The sequence below is a fragment of the Carassius gibelio genome, chromosome A8 (assembly GCF_023724105.1).
Source record: "Carassius gibelio isolate Cgi1373 ecotype wild population from Czech Republic chromosome A8, carGib1.2-hapl.c, whole genome shotgun sequence".
Taxonomy (NCBI): Eukaryota; Metazoa; Chordata; class Actinopteri; order Cypriniformes; family Cyprinidae; genus Carassius; species Carassius gibelio.
The window spans coordinates 2458920-2472668 of NC_068378.1; the positions used below are offsets into that span (position 1 = coordinate 2458920).

General features: G+C 41.0%; 1 pseudogene; it reads left to right on the plus strand.

The window, feature by feature from the left end:
* The first annotated feature begins 1482 nt into the window (after window positions 1–1482).
* Window positions 1483–12147, plus strand: LOC128018099 (uncharacterized; annotated as a pseudogene).
* Window positions 12148–13749: the final 1602 nt, after the last annotated feature.

Consider the following 13749-nt stretch of genomic DNA (forward strand, 5'->3'; position numbering starts at 1 on the left):
TCGAATCTGTAAAACTGTGAATTTTATGTAATATTTTCTAAGGCCATGTCATGTGTGTTTTTAGAGAAGGCTGATCAGATTGATTTATGGCCCTTGTCATCCCTGTAAGATCTCACATGTAAACTCTCCTGTGTGTTTTGTATGTGTGTTGGCTTTGCAAATATCCCCGATTCATTGTTGTGTTGTTCTCACCAAACGAGTCTTTCACACCTCTGCCAGGTATGACACATTATCCGCATTATTCTTTTATCATTATTCTTTTGTTTTTATTCCACCTTTATTAGCCTTTATTGTTGTTTTTCAGGCTTTACAAAGCAACAAAAGCAGCGATCTCACTTCAGTCTTTCTTTGCATTTAGCCCTTATTTATCAAAAGTCTTACTATAAAAATACAACAAAACATTTTCTTACGACCTTACGTGAATTATTGAGACAAAAATGCATTATGGAGAAGAAAAGCACCTGCTATTAATAGCATTGGAGCTAACATTACCATCAAGCTACATCAGACAATTTATGAAATTATTAGAACACTTTTACTCAAAACTCACTTTAAACCCCGATCGAGTGTTTATAATAACTTCCTTTAGCGATCAGGGGTGGAATTTGGTCATTTACTGTTGTAAAAATATGTTATTTGTAGCCTTTTTCATCGCTGCACAAGCTGCACGATTTCTTTTTATAAAAACGCCCCAGATCTCAAGAAATTCTCATATCAAGCTTTACTATCATAATCGCGGGTTTATTATTCGCATATTTCGTGTGTACAGAGGTGTTTCAGTGTTGTTTTGGCCAGAAAACTACCAGGAAGTGTGCAGGAAGCATGTGACACGATGTGGCGGTGTCCGGTTATGACACTCTAATATTGACATTGGGAAGGCCCAATCAGAGTCTGAGCCACACACAGCACGAGCTGACAGCACAGCAAACACACACACAGATCGCTGGGAGAGGCTGTTTATCATCAGATGCCGTAAATCAGTGGGAAATGAATAGAAATTACGATTCTGTCTGAAGAAATATGAAGTAAACATCAGTAAATATATCCATATATCTCCGCAGATATGCATCTTTGGTCTATAAATCCTTATTGACACTGTTCAGTGAGTCTATGTGAACACAAATAAACCGCTGCTGACGTGACTGAATATGAGTGAGTGGTGAATTTCTATTCAAAATGTGGCATAATACGGATTTATTATTTTGCACTCCTGACATAAATCACTAAATATCTGTCACTGCAACAATGTTTTATCAAAATATTGGTCAAATATTGAAGCTAGAGTCTTTAAACTTTCAATTGATGCACAGTTTGTCCAGATGAAGTAAGACAGTGATGTTTAATGTGCTGTGAAAGTGAAACAATAATAAACTGGGGCCGTCGGCGATGTTTGCACATAAAGGGGTTAATCAGACATTGCTGAGTTTATTAGGAACCTTAGAGGAGGAACAGCAAGGCCATTGGGTCTAAAGGCTCCTGGTGATGGTACAGGCATATAACAACAGTGTGCACAGTATCACTGGTTACGCCCCCACCTACCTGATGTTCGGCAGACATGTGAGACTTCAGATGGATATGCTTCTGGGGACCACTGCAGGAGAAGAGGGAAGTAGTTGGGTGACGGGACATCATCAACGCCAGTCAGCGTACGAATGAGTCTCGGGCCAGATTAACCGAGCAGCATTGAAGAACAAGAGGTTGTATGACCGGACGACTCAAGAGGCACCGTTACTGCCAGGGGAGAGGGTACTGGTGCGGGACAATCGCCGACAAGGGAAGGTAAAATTGAGTGACCGGTGGGAGGCTCAGCCATTTGTCGTTCAGCAACAGCCACACCCAGACCAACCCGTATATGCATTGCGGGCATAAACGAATGGGTGTTGCATCGAAATTTGATCCGCCCTTGCCCACACTACCCAAAACGTGTTGTAGAGAATCCACCGGTCGAAACGTCCGGGATTCCCCCGCTGGTAGGATGGGCGGTGATTACAGGATGCCTAGGGCTATGACCTGAAGCACCCATTTCCCCACCTCGACGGTCCCAGTGAGAGAATCGAGGTCAGCCTCCAGCCAGGTTTGGAGACTGGGTGTCTGGAGACCGTTCTCGGGACTAGAACAGTTTGGCGGGGGGGGTATGTCACGGTGTGACAAACGGCATGTGGAACTTATTCCCGCTGAAGCAGTGTTCCCGGTGGGACGCTTTGAGTGTAACCCCGTCCCCAGGCCTGTGTATGCGTCTGTTGCTATGACAACCCCAAGTGACGGATTGGCAACAGGTGTGGGGGATTTACTCAGAGAGTTTGTGTGAGGCCTCATCAACAGTGGAGAGGATAAAAAGCAAGAGACAGGCGGTTGGTGTGTTTTTTCTCCCTTGTGAAAAGTTGTTTTATTGTGTGGTAATAGTTACTGGAGGACGGGTGAATGAAGAGGAAAGTGTTGCTTTGATGAGGGATTCTAGGACAACAGAAGGAGAGTGAAATACCCTGTTTGCATTGAAGAGGAGCTAAGTAACTGAGAACTGAGTCTCGTAATTGTACACGTTTGACACTGAATTGGATGTGGTTTGGAGTGGTTTGATCACGATCATAATTATCACTGAGTGGATTGTACTGATTCATTACCGATCTCTTACCTCTCCCTCCTTTATAAATGGTGATGTGAACTCTGCCTGTGACTGTGAAGAAAAACATCTCAGAACATCCTCAGTGGCATCGAGGATCGCGCCCCCCCCCCCTTCCCCTCGGACAGAGACCCGAACGTGAGTGCTGGCTTTAAAGTGAGTTTGCCATGCCTAAAATTGATGTTTTCCCCCACATTATATGCTTGAAGTGGAATTGCTGTGTGTGTGGAGGATATATACCTTTTTGCCATGCACTCTCTATGTGTTATGTGGGCTGACGGTCAATAGTAAGAGTTCTGTGACATTGATCTGTTCCAACTGACTGGATGTTGAGGAATTATCATCTGGGATTTGAATTAACCCCTCTGTTTGTACTAATAGGAGAAGAGATGCCCTGTTGAAATATTTACTATCTGCCTCAGTAAAAGCCCTGTGTAATCTGTCGACTTTGAGTCTGCTGTATCCTTGCAACTTATCTGTACGGTGAGAAGTGTTCACTCCTTCCAATGCATGTGAACTATAGACTTGTCTGAAGCATCTATTCTGTCTATCTCAGTAGAAACCCCGCGCCGCCTGTCGACTTCGAGTTTGTTGCATCCTTGTAGCCCACCTGTGCTGAAAGCAGTGGCTGTTCCCTCTGTCACAAATCTGAGGCTGGCATGCTCTGTCTGGAATATCCACTCTATTTGTGTCAGAAGAAGCCCCGTTCAGCCCGTTGACTTCGAGTCTGCTGTATCCCTGCTATTCATCTGTGTTGTGAGAAGTGTTTGTTCCTTCCAACGCATGTGAACTGTATACTTTGTCTGGAGCATTCATTCTGTCTGTCTCAGTAGAAACCCTGCATAGCCTGCTGACGTCGAGTTTGCTGCATCCTGGTGGCCCACCTGTGCTGAGAGAGGTGACTGTCCTTTGTCATGAACGTGAGGCTGGCACGCTTTGTCTGGAATATCCACTCTGTCGGTGTCAGGAGAAGCCACCTTACCGTAAGACCGTGCATCTGCCGTATACGTACTCGACTGATATCATTCACCTCAAATTCCGTACCTGTGGAAGAAGGAAGGAAGGAAGGTTGGAATTACATACTTACCGGAGGAGACTTACCGGACCCCTCACTTGCCAAACACATCCCCACCTCAAGGCTGTGTATCTGCCATGTACGGACCTGACCGATATCCATCCGTCCCAAATTCTGCATCTGTGGAAGAAGGAAGGAAGGTTGGAAGTATTTAATTATCAGAGGAGACTTACCAGACTGCTGGCTTGCCAATCGTATCCCCACCTGTGAAATACCTACTTGACCACCCATCTGTCTATCTATTGCGTGGCCCGCACAGAGGAAGAGGGCAGGAGAGTCCCCGGTCGCTGCACTGTTCACCTTCGATCCCTGAGGGCAACAAAGAAGAAGATTTTAGATTAGGTTTTCCAATTTGCTTTTACTTCAAAATAAAACTTGTTAAATTTATTCTCTGTCTCCGACTCTTCCCTCTGATACGCTCCTCGAGGTGGTCCTGCTTTAGGGGTGGGCGCAGTCTAGCTTGGGCCACCCGACCTGTGACATATATTTGCCATGTAATGTATATGTCTGTGTGTGTGTGTTGCAAATATTTTTTATGTATGTGATTTCTGTTAATGTGTTAATGTGACTGAATCTTTGTTCATTATTTTGTCTCTGTAGGGAATAATTTACAGTGAAGTAAAATCAGGTAAGAAAAGCTAGATGTGAACTAGTGTTTGACAGATGTTTCACCCTGACCGGCAGAACTGTGCACTTCACTGCCTTCATTTGTCTGATTGTCTTGTCTTAGGTGGTCGTTCTTGTATCCAGGATGACGAGCATGTCTATGTGAGCAGTCTAGATGCCTGCTGTACATTGTGCAGTGCCAAGAGCAGCAGACCTGGATCTTGTGCCTGAAAGTCCTGGTGAACGTCACAGTCAGAGGTGCGTCATCACAGTTGGTTTGGTTTCTCTGACCAGCAGGATTATTTCTTAAGGTGTGTTTATTCTGTGTTAGATGCAGATCAATCTGTGATGGGTGATGGCAGTGGTGATGAAGAGGAAGAGGAGCCCCATGAGGAAATGTATGGAGGTGCTCATCAAGAAGACCTTGACAACATGACGTCTGCCACTACTGTTCATGTGTGTTACACGTACTCTTCACAGAGCCACTCCAGCATGCTCCGGTTCACAGCCCGCTCTTCACACTGCAGGTCAACAGATGGTCTCTTAGTCATCACATAGCAATGGCCTACGAAGCAGAACACCTTAGCAATTTCTTAGCAACACTCTAGCAACCACATTTCAACTTTTAATTTTCTCTCTCATATCTCACTTGAATCTGAAAGTATTCAGATAAGATAATGTTTGCATACTGTACTTAACTGCAAGTTCTTGCATGACTAGACCTAAAGCTTCAGCTTGGCCAATGCTTTGTCAAGCTTACATTATATTTAAACCTTTTCTAGTTTGGTTTTGATGTGTGAAGTGCTGATTGTGTCAGGTGTATGTGTCATAGGTGTGGATGTTTTTACTGGTGGAAATAACGGAGACAGAGCTTGGCAGTTCAGTTGTAGTCCATTCTTCATGCACAAACTCATGCACAAACTAAACTTGTCAATCTTCCTCCAAAAGAGGAAGGTAAATATGCTTTAAATCATGAACACCTCTCTCTCTAAGTATTTGTTACACACAAATGACTGCTGAACATTCATTGATTGATGGCACCAATCCATTTTTTTCTTTCAGTGTGTTCCAAGGGTTTAGATGCCATCTTCTGTAAGGGTAGGTTAACAGGTGTCCAGTTGAACTGTTTAGTTTATGTGACTGGTAGAGCGGCAATAATAAAGTTTCAGATCACGGGTTCGATTTTCAAGGCATCATGTATCATAATGAGGCTTTGTGTAAAAATCAACAACTGTAGCTACCCTGAAACCAAACACTAATGGCAAACACAAATCCATCATGAAAAAATTTACCCAAAAGGGAAAAATTATTTATATAGGGCAGGTCAGGGGAGAGTAAGGTTACAGGTTATTGGCTTAGTATCATAAAAGTACATTCTTCAGCATCACACCCTGGCAGCATATCATGAATATATCCCAAGAAAACATTACTTTTTTTTTTGTTTGAAAAGTATATATGCGAGTTGACAATTGGCTAAGTGTGCTAGAAGCACCAAAAGATAATTTGGGTGGTTCAAGAAATTTCTTCAAATCAGTAGATGCATAATTTACATATGCCCCCGTTTTCACAGACATAGCTTAAACCTAATCCCAGACTAAAATGCTAATATGAGCTGTTACAACTGAAAGAAAATTGCTCTGAATGATCTTAAAATATGTCATTGCCTTTGTTTTGTCTCAAGATGCACAACTGTAATGTTTTTTTTTTTTTTTAATGTACGTTTATAAAAACTACTAAAATGTCCCAGTTGACCTATCTGGCTTAACCTAAGCCTTCTTTATGAAACCAGGCCATTATGTATTTTCATAGCATACAGTGCCCTCAACAGGTGATACCTTTAGCAAATATGAGATAAATAAACCAAAATAAATATAAATATATATCTTTTCTTCAAAAATCTAACTTTTTCCTAAAGTTCTTTTAAATTAAAATAATTTAAATTCTCAGGAACCACACTTCAGTGGTTTGAGATCTATCAGATAGGTCCTTCAAAGTATCTTGTAGAGGTGAGGTGTCCAAGTCTCAACATCTAACTACTGGGGTGCCTCAGGGCTCAGTTCTTGGACCACTTCTCTTCTCTGTCTACATGGCATCATTAGGTTCTGTCATTCAGAAACATGGCTTTTCATACCACTGCTATGCTGATGACAATCAACTCTACCTCTCATTCCATCCTGATGATCCGATGGTAGCTATTCGCATCTCAGCTTGTCTAACAGACATTTCTTGCTGGATGAAGGATCATCACCTTCAACTCAACCTTGCCAAGACAGAACAGCTTGTGATTCCAGCAAACCCATCGTTCCATCACAATTTCACCATCAAGTTAGGCACATTAACCATAACTCCTTCAAAAACAGCTAGAAGCCTTAGAGTTACGATTGATGATCAGCTGACTTTCTCAGACCACATTGCTAAAACGGTTCATTCCTGCAGATTTGCTTTATTCAACATCAAGAAGATCAAGCCCTTTCTTTGGGAACATGCTGCACAACTCCTTGTTCAAGCTCTTGTTCTGTCCAGACTGGACTATTGCAATGCTCTCTTGTCAGGTCTTCCAGACGGTTCTATCAAACCTTTACAATTAATTCAGAACGCGGCAGCAAGATTAATTTTTAATGAGCCGAAAAGAAAACACGTCACACCTCTGTTTATCAATTTGCACTGGCTTCCAATAGCTGCTCGCATAAAATTCAAGGCATTGATGTTTGCCTACAAAACTACCACTGGCTCTGCACCCATTTACCTAAATTTATTACTTCAGACTTATGTGCCTCTAGAAGCTTGCGTTCTGCAAGTGAACGTCGTTTGATTGTGCCATCCCAAAGAAGCACAAAGTCACTTTTACGGACTTTTAAATTAAATGTTCCCTTCTGGTGAAATGAACTCCCCAACTCAATCCGAGCAGCTGAGTCCTTAGCCATCTTGAAGAATCGGCTTAAAACACATCTCTTCCATCTTTATTTGACCCTCTAACTTTAACACTCACTATTCTAATTCTATTCTTTAAAAAATCTAACTACCTTCTAATCTTGTTGTATTCTATTTTCTTTTAATTTATTATGCAATTGTGTGTGTGTGTGTGTGTGTGTGTGTATGTGTGTATATATTTATAGTGTGTGTAAAGACCTCTAACACTATCTTGCTCTATTCTTTTTTTATTCTATCTGTTTTCTTTTTATTTATTATATTATTTTAAATCCCATGCTACGTGTACTGTGTTAACCTAACTGAGACTTGTTATAGCACTTATATATCATTGCTCTTTTTGTTGTTTTTGATTGCTTCCACTGTCTTCATTTGTAAGTAGCTTTGGATAAAAGCGTCTGCTAAATGAATAAATGTAAATGTAAATTATAAACAGCCCAGTTTTAACTTCCTAAAAGGGGCATTTAAATGCTGATATAATATCTGTTGGTACTTGATGAACCATGCACCCTAACAAGATGTCAGTGCCTCCACCATACTTCATCATTAAGGTGAACTTTGAAACCGGGGAGAGCTGGAACAAGGAATGCATGAAAGACAAGGAACAAAACTGAGCATGCCAGCAAGACATCCATCCATGGACTAGACCTGAACAAGAGTGGAAGAAAACATAAGGGTTTATATACCCTGGGGTTAACAATACTAGCTAGTGCTGTTTCAGTACTACAGAATTTGCAGAAGCCAGATTGCAAAGGCTCTAAAAAGATTGTTTTCAGTTAAATGAGAAAATAACTGAGAAACAACCACTCGCTCCAAAATTTTAACAAGAAAAGGAAGATTAGATATGGGATGAAAATTATTAAGGTTTTCATAATCATTTACATTTAAATTTAATCATTTAGCAGACGCTTTTATCCAAAGCGAGTTACAAACGAGGACAATAGAAGCAGTAAGGTCAACAAGAGAACAACAACAGTATACAAGCGCCATGACAAGTCTCAGTTAGTCTAGTATAGAACGCATAGACAGGGAATTTTTTTTATTTATTAAATGAAAGACAAGAAAAGAAGGAAAAGTGCTAGTATTAGTTGGTTAAGTGCTGGCGAAAAGGTGAGTCTTTAGATGTTTCTTGAAAACGAGTAAAGACTCAGCTGTACGAATTGAGATTGGGAGGTCATTCCACCAGCTGGACACAGTCCAGGAAAAGGTCCGTGAGAGTGATTTTGAACTTCTTTGGGATGGCACCACAAGGCGTTGTTCACTTGCAGAGCGCAAGCTTCTGGAGAACACATAGGATTTAACCAGTGAGTTTAGGTAAGTTGGTGCTGTGCCAGTGGTCGTCTTGTAGGCAAGCATCAGTACCTTGAATTTGATGCGAGCGGCTGCTGGTAGCCAGTGTAACCTGATGAGGAGAGGAGTAACACGGTTGCTGTCCAGGAGGTTGTTCTGTACAAGGAACATAGAAAGCTGGTTGAACACAGCTCGCTCAAGTGTCTTTGTAATGAATGGAAGAAGGGATACCAGTAGTTTTCTAGAAGCACTGGATTTAGAGATGGTTTCTTGAGCAGTGGGTTTACCCAAGCCTGCTTGAATGCTGAGGGAAATGTTCCAGAGTGAAGAGAGGAGTTGATAATGTGAGTAAGTGAAGGTATGACTGAAGAAGAGATCTCTTGAAGGAGGTGAGTGGGGATAGGATCAAGTGGACAAGTAGTAGGATGATTGGACAGGAGAAGTTTGGAAATGTCCATCTCTGAGAGTGGAGAGAAGGAGGAGAGAGAATGTGCATTGGTCATTGTGAAGTTGTCCTCAGTCTGCGGTGTGGAGAATTGGTCACTGATGGTTATTGTCTTATTTGTGAAGAAAACTGCAAAGTGGTCCGCTGTAAGAGTCGATGGAGGAGGTGGAGGCGGCGGATTAAGAAGAGAAGAGAAAGTTTTGAAGAGTGTCCGAGCATCACAGCAGATGTTAATTTTGTTGTGGTAGTAGGATGTTTTAGCCGTGAAGACATTTGTAGAGAAGGAAGAGAGGAGAGACTGAGATCGGAAGATCGGAAGATCGGAAGATCGGAAGAGTTTCTTGATTTCTGCCATTTCCTCTCTGCATTACTCTCTCTGGAGTTTAGAGCGATGTTCACGAACCTCGGACAGCCAGGGGGCAGATGGGGCAGTGCGTGCTGGTCTAGACAACAGTGGGCAAAAGTTGTCCAAGCAAGATGTTAAAGTGGAGCAAAGAGTGTCCGCAGCACTGTTCATGTCCAGAGCTGAAAACTGAGTGAAGGAAGTGAGGATGAAACCACAGAAGAAAGGCGAGATGGAGAGAGTGAGCATAGGTTCTGTATCAGTATTTATCTTCTTTGGTACTGGGCTAACTGCAGCAGTTTTAAAAGCTGGTGGGACAACCCCAGTACACAAAGAGTCATTTCTAATGCTCAAAACAACTGGACACAAGGAAACAAGATACTGTATGACTGAAACAGACTAGTAGGTATGGGATCAAGTAAAGAAGTGGCCGGCTTCATTTGAGAAACCTCCTTTTGAAGAGAGTATGAATCAAGAGTGCAGAAGTTTGAAAAAAGAGTACCAGAATAAGAGACATTAACAGAAGAAGACGAAAATGAAGTAGAAGCACAAATAACCTTGCATACATTATCAATCTTGGTATCAAAAAAGACAAAAAACATATTACAAAGTTGAGTTAAAGCAGTATATTACAATTCAGAAATTTGTTAATAGAATTAAACAGTTGTCTTGGATATCTTCCAAATTCTTTTGATACTTTTTTCAGGGTTTCTAGATGGCACATACACAATTTGGTGTTATAAAATGGTCTTGGAGGAGTTCGAAAATATATAAAATATTTGGTTTATATAAAAGCTCAAAATGGTGGAATAGTTTTATGCATGCCAAAAAATCCATTGATATTCAACTTGACAAAAAGGTTTGATTATAACCTGTGTGGTTGCTGAAATATGAGCAAAAAAGTAAAAGTACATATTATGGTGCTACCTAAAGTCTGACGGGGTATGGATGTGTAGTAGTTGGGGAGATTTACAATAGGGTTCCGGTTCCTTCAGTGCTTGGACACCTCATTAAAAGTCTTTATTAAAAGGCCACATACAGGGCACATGTGACAGTCTACAGTGCAGATGAGGTACTTTGTTACAATCAGTTCTTTCTTTTCTGCCAAATCCATATAAACCCATAGCATTTTTTTACTTTTTCTGACAACCATCCCAAAAAAAGTTGTGGTCTAATCATAGCTTTGGAGACTTTCTAAGCCCAGAGCCCAACTAGCGTCTGCAGTCTCCATCTGTGATTCTTACAGATTGTTTGGCCACTTGACCAAGCCTCCTGACTGTGTGTGAGGCCAGTAAGTCATTTTGGCACACAAATTTTGGATAAAACATATTTTTTGTGATTATTTACATTCAAAGGACAAGAGGAGAAACCTCAAAACCAATTTTTTTACAGTAGGTTTTGCTCATGTTTACCAAGGGTATGAATATTAATGAGGACACTCTAAATGATTATGTGGTTTAGTCGCAGAGGTTTTTTTCATAGATCTGCTGGACGCATCAGTAATCATTGATAACCTCCTCTCTTTGGCTTTGTCTTCCAGTCCCACCCAAGCTGCACAAGAAAACTGCCCATGTGACAGGAGCAATGAAACTGTACGTGTACAATGAAGATAAAGAGAGTTTCCAGGAGTTTTCTGCATGCCAGAAGCTGTCTCAAGGTGGAATGGATATGTCACGCTGCTCTATAATACATTTGCACTTAATTGGTTAATTTAAGTTTTGACTTCTTTTTCTGTCTCTCCCATAATCTAAAGAATAATGCCAGCCATGAGTTTGAGCTTTACTCAGCTCTGTCGCCCCCTGTCTGTGCTTTGAGGTAATGTTTATTTACATTTATATTTACCTTTATTCTTTTAGCAGACACTTTTATCTAAAGAGACACACAAATGAGGAATACAGCAAGTGATTCATCATAAAGAGGCAAGAGGTGCTCGTTTTACTAAATTTCAGCCATGGTTTAGAATAGTACAAGCTAGAACAGGGCCGGAATAAGGAAAAGTAAGACTGACCAAAGACTGAAAGCTAATACAACCGATGTTTATATTTGGACATGTGAAAGCTATGTAAAAACTGTCTACCAAGAAAGTAAAACCCAACACATGGTGAAATTTGATCTTTTTTAGGTTTAGGTACCATATGAAAGCGGAGTTTTGATTTTGTCCATTCCTTTGTTGAACAGAACAAAAGTTATGGCATATATTGATATACTGATGTTGGCTGATAGCTATTATTGAATGATATTTTGAGAAGAACGGCTTTAAAGTGAGAGGGGTTTCCCTTTCACTTCTACTTACAATCAGTGTCTGTCAGGAGCACTGTACTGCATCTTTACACAAACAGACTAACGTTACCCTGAAGAGGACAGTTTTGTCATGATGGACATAGTCTCTGAGCTTTTGATCACCCTCGTCTGGTTGGATAGCATGAATAGTGTTGCTTGTAGTTAGAAAAGCGAGCACAGCACACCTGTGCATATAACAGACTGTCATCTGACTCCTCTTTATTAACATCATCATCCGATCCTTCATCTCTTTGTGTGAAATAGTACATTATAACATTTTAGGGCACTGACATCACCACAGAGACAAGTTGAGCAGACTGAGACAAGCAAGATTGTCTAAGTGAGCAGATTCAGACTGCATGTAACAGTGCAGTCAGTGCAGACGCTGTGTAACATCACGAGTGCTCCGCTCTGGTGTGGTTCTCAGTGTGTCCGTGTCTCTGGCAGAGACTGAAGCTCATCACAAGGCTCTGGTGTGGATCCTCAGCGCCCCCTGCAGGCTGGAGGCTCAGCTGTGGCCATGCGGTCAGCAGATCTCAGGTCCACACCCGGATGAATGACAGCTGGATGGAGACCCCAGAACTGTATAAGCTATAGTAATCATGAGGCTTGACATGACAGTATAAGCACAGTAAACTCAAGAATACTTCTCTTACACTGATTCTTCTCTCATCTTTTACAGCAGTTAAAAGGAGAGTTTGTACAGAGCGCCATCCTTCATTGTGTGTGCAGGTACCTAATATGTATTTGATCACGTTTGCAGTTCATGTCTGACATAGCTGTGTGTTTGGGGAACAGGTTAACGTGGTGGGAATGGATGGTTTCCTGGGGCCACTATGTCCTTTTGAAGACAAGGTCTCCCATCCATTAGTTCTTCATAGGGAGCAGTTTAACCTGATGTGAGTTAATAACAGCTTGCAGTGTGGAGGGATGAGTGGAGCGTCTCTGGTGCTGTGTGTGCTGAGTCTGTCTGAGCTGGCAGCCGACGCAGGACAGGGACACTGAGTGAGAAGAGCACAGATCACACCCAAACTGTGTTCAACACTGATAATCATCAGAAATCATCATATCACAAGCATTTCTGAAGAATCATCTGGAGGAATGATGTTGAAGATACAGCGGAGCATCACAGAAATACATTACACTTTAACAGAAACTCACACAGAAAACAGCTGTCTTCTTTACAATAATATTTCACAATATTAACGCTTTTGCTGTATTTTTGATCAAATAAATGTAGCCTTGTTGAGCAGAAGAGAGAGACATTGAAAAAGCTTTCCTCAGACTTCTGAAATTATTAAACTCCTTTCTGATATTGCTCCATTGTTTAGGAAACTGCCCAGGTCCGAATGAACTTAGTCTGACACCGATGTAAATATGTATAAATGATGTGTTAATGTATGCCTTATCTTACGCTCAGAATAGAGTCTGCAGGATGGACCAGAGCCAGTTTTACATGAGAAGCCACAAGAGACCAGCTGGACTCCCTCTTGAAAACACAAAGACACACACAACACAACAGAACTCCAGAGAAGGTCAAAATTGTGAGAGAAGTCACTTTATTCCTCTGATCAATGCTCAATTAAACTGCGGTGCCATATGCAGTATAGAGGAGGCGCAGAGGCTGTGTCTTAGAAACACAGAAGGTAATAAGCTTTATCACTCATTTTCAATGTAAGCTTTTGAGTCAGGTGTCCAGTTGCATGAATGATTTGTCCATTATCAATATTTTTGAAAAATTGTTGTGAAAAAAAAAAAAAAAGTTGTATGCACAGTAAAAAGTGGGACAGTTAGCCCCCGTCTCCCCTATTGGTTTATTTTTATAATAATGTTCAACAACTAGAGAGCTTTATTTAAATGGCATTTCAGCTCGCATGTGTAAAAAATAAAAATAAAAAATAATAAGAATTATAATTATAATAATAATACATTCGTATAAGATTCTACCCCTGAAACAACATACTGAACTACCAAATATTATTAGTTAGATTAAATCATATAATATAATTGCTGTCAATAATGTTCATCGTCTGGTTGACTACGTCTTGTATGTATTTTCCCGAAAATTTCTGCCATATGCACATAAACTGACAGTCATCACTGATGAAGTACAACTAGAAACTTCATTTTCTGTAAAGATGCTTTGCGATGATTGCATAAAA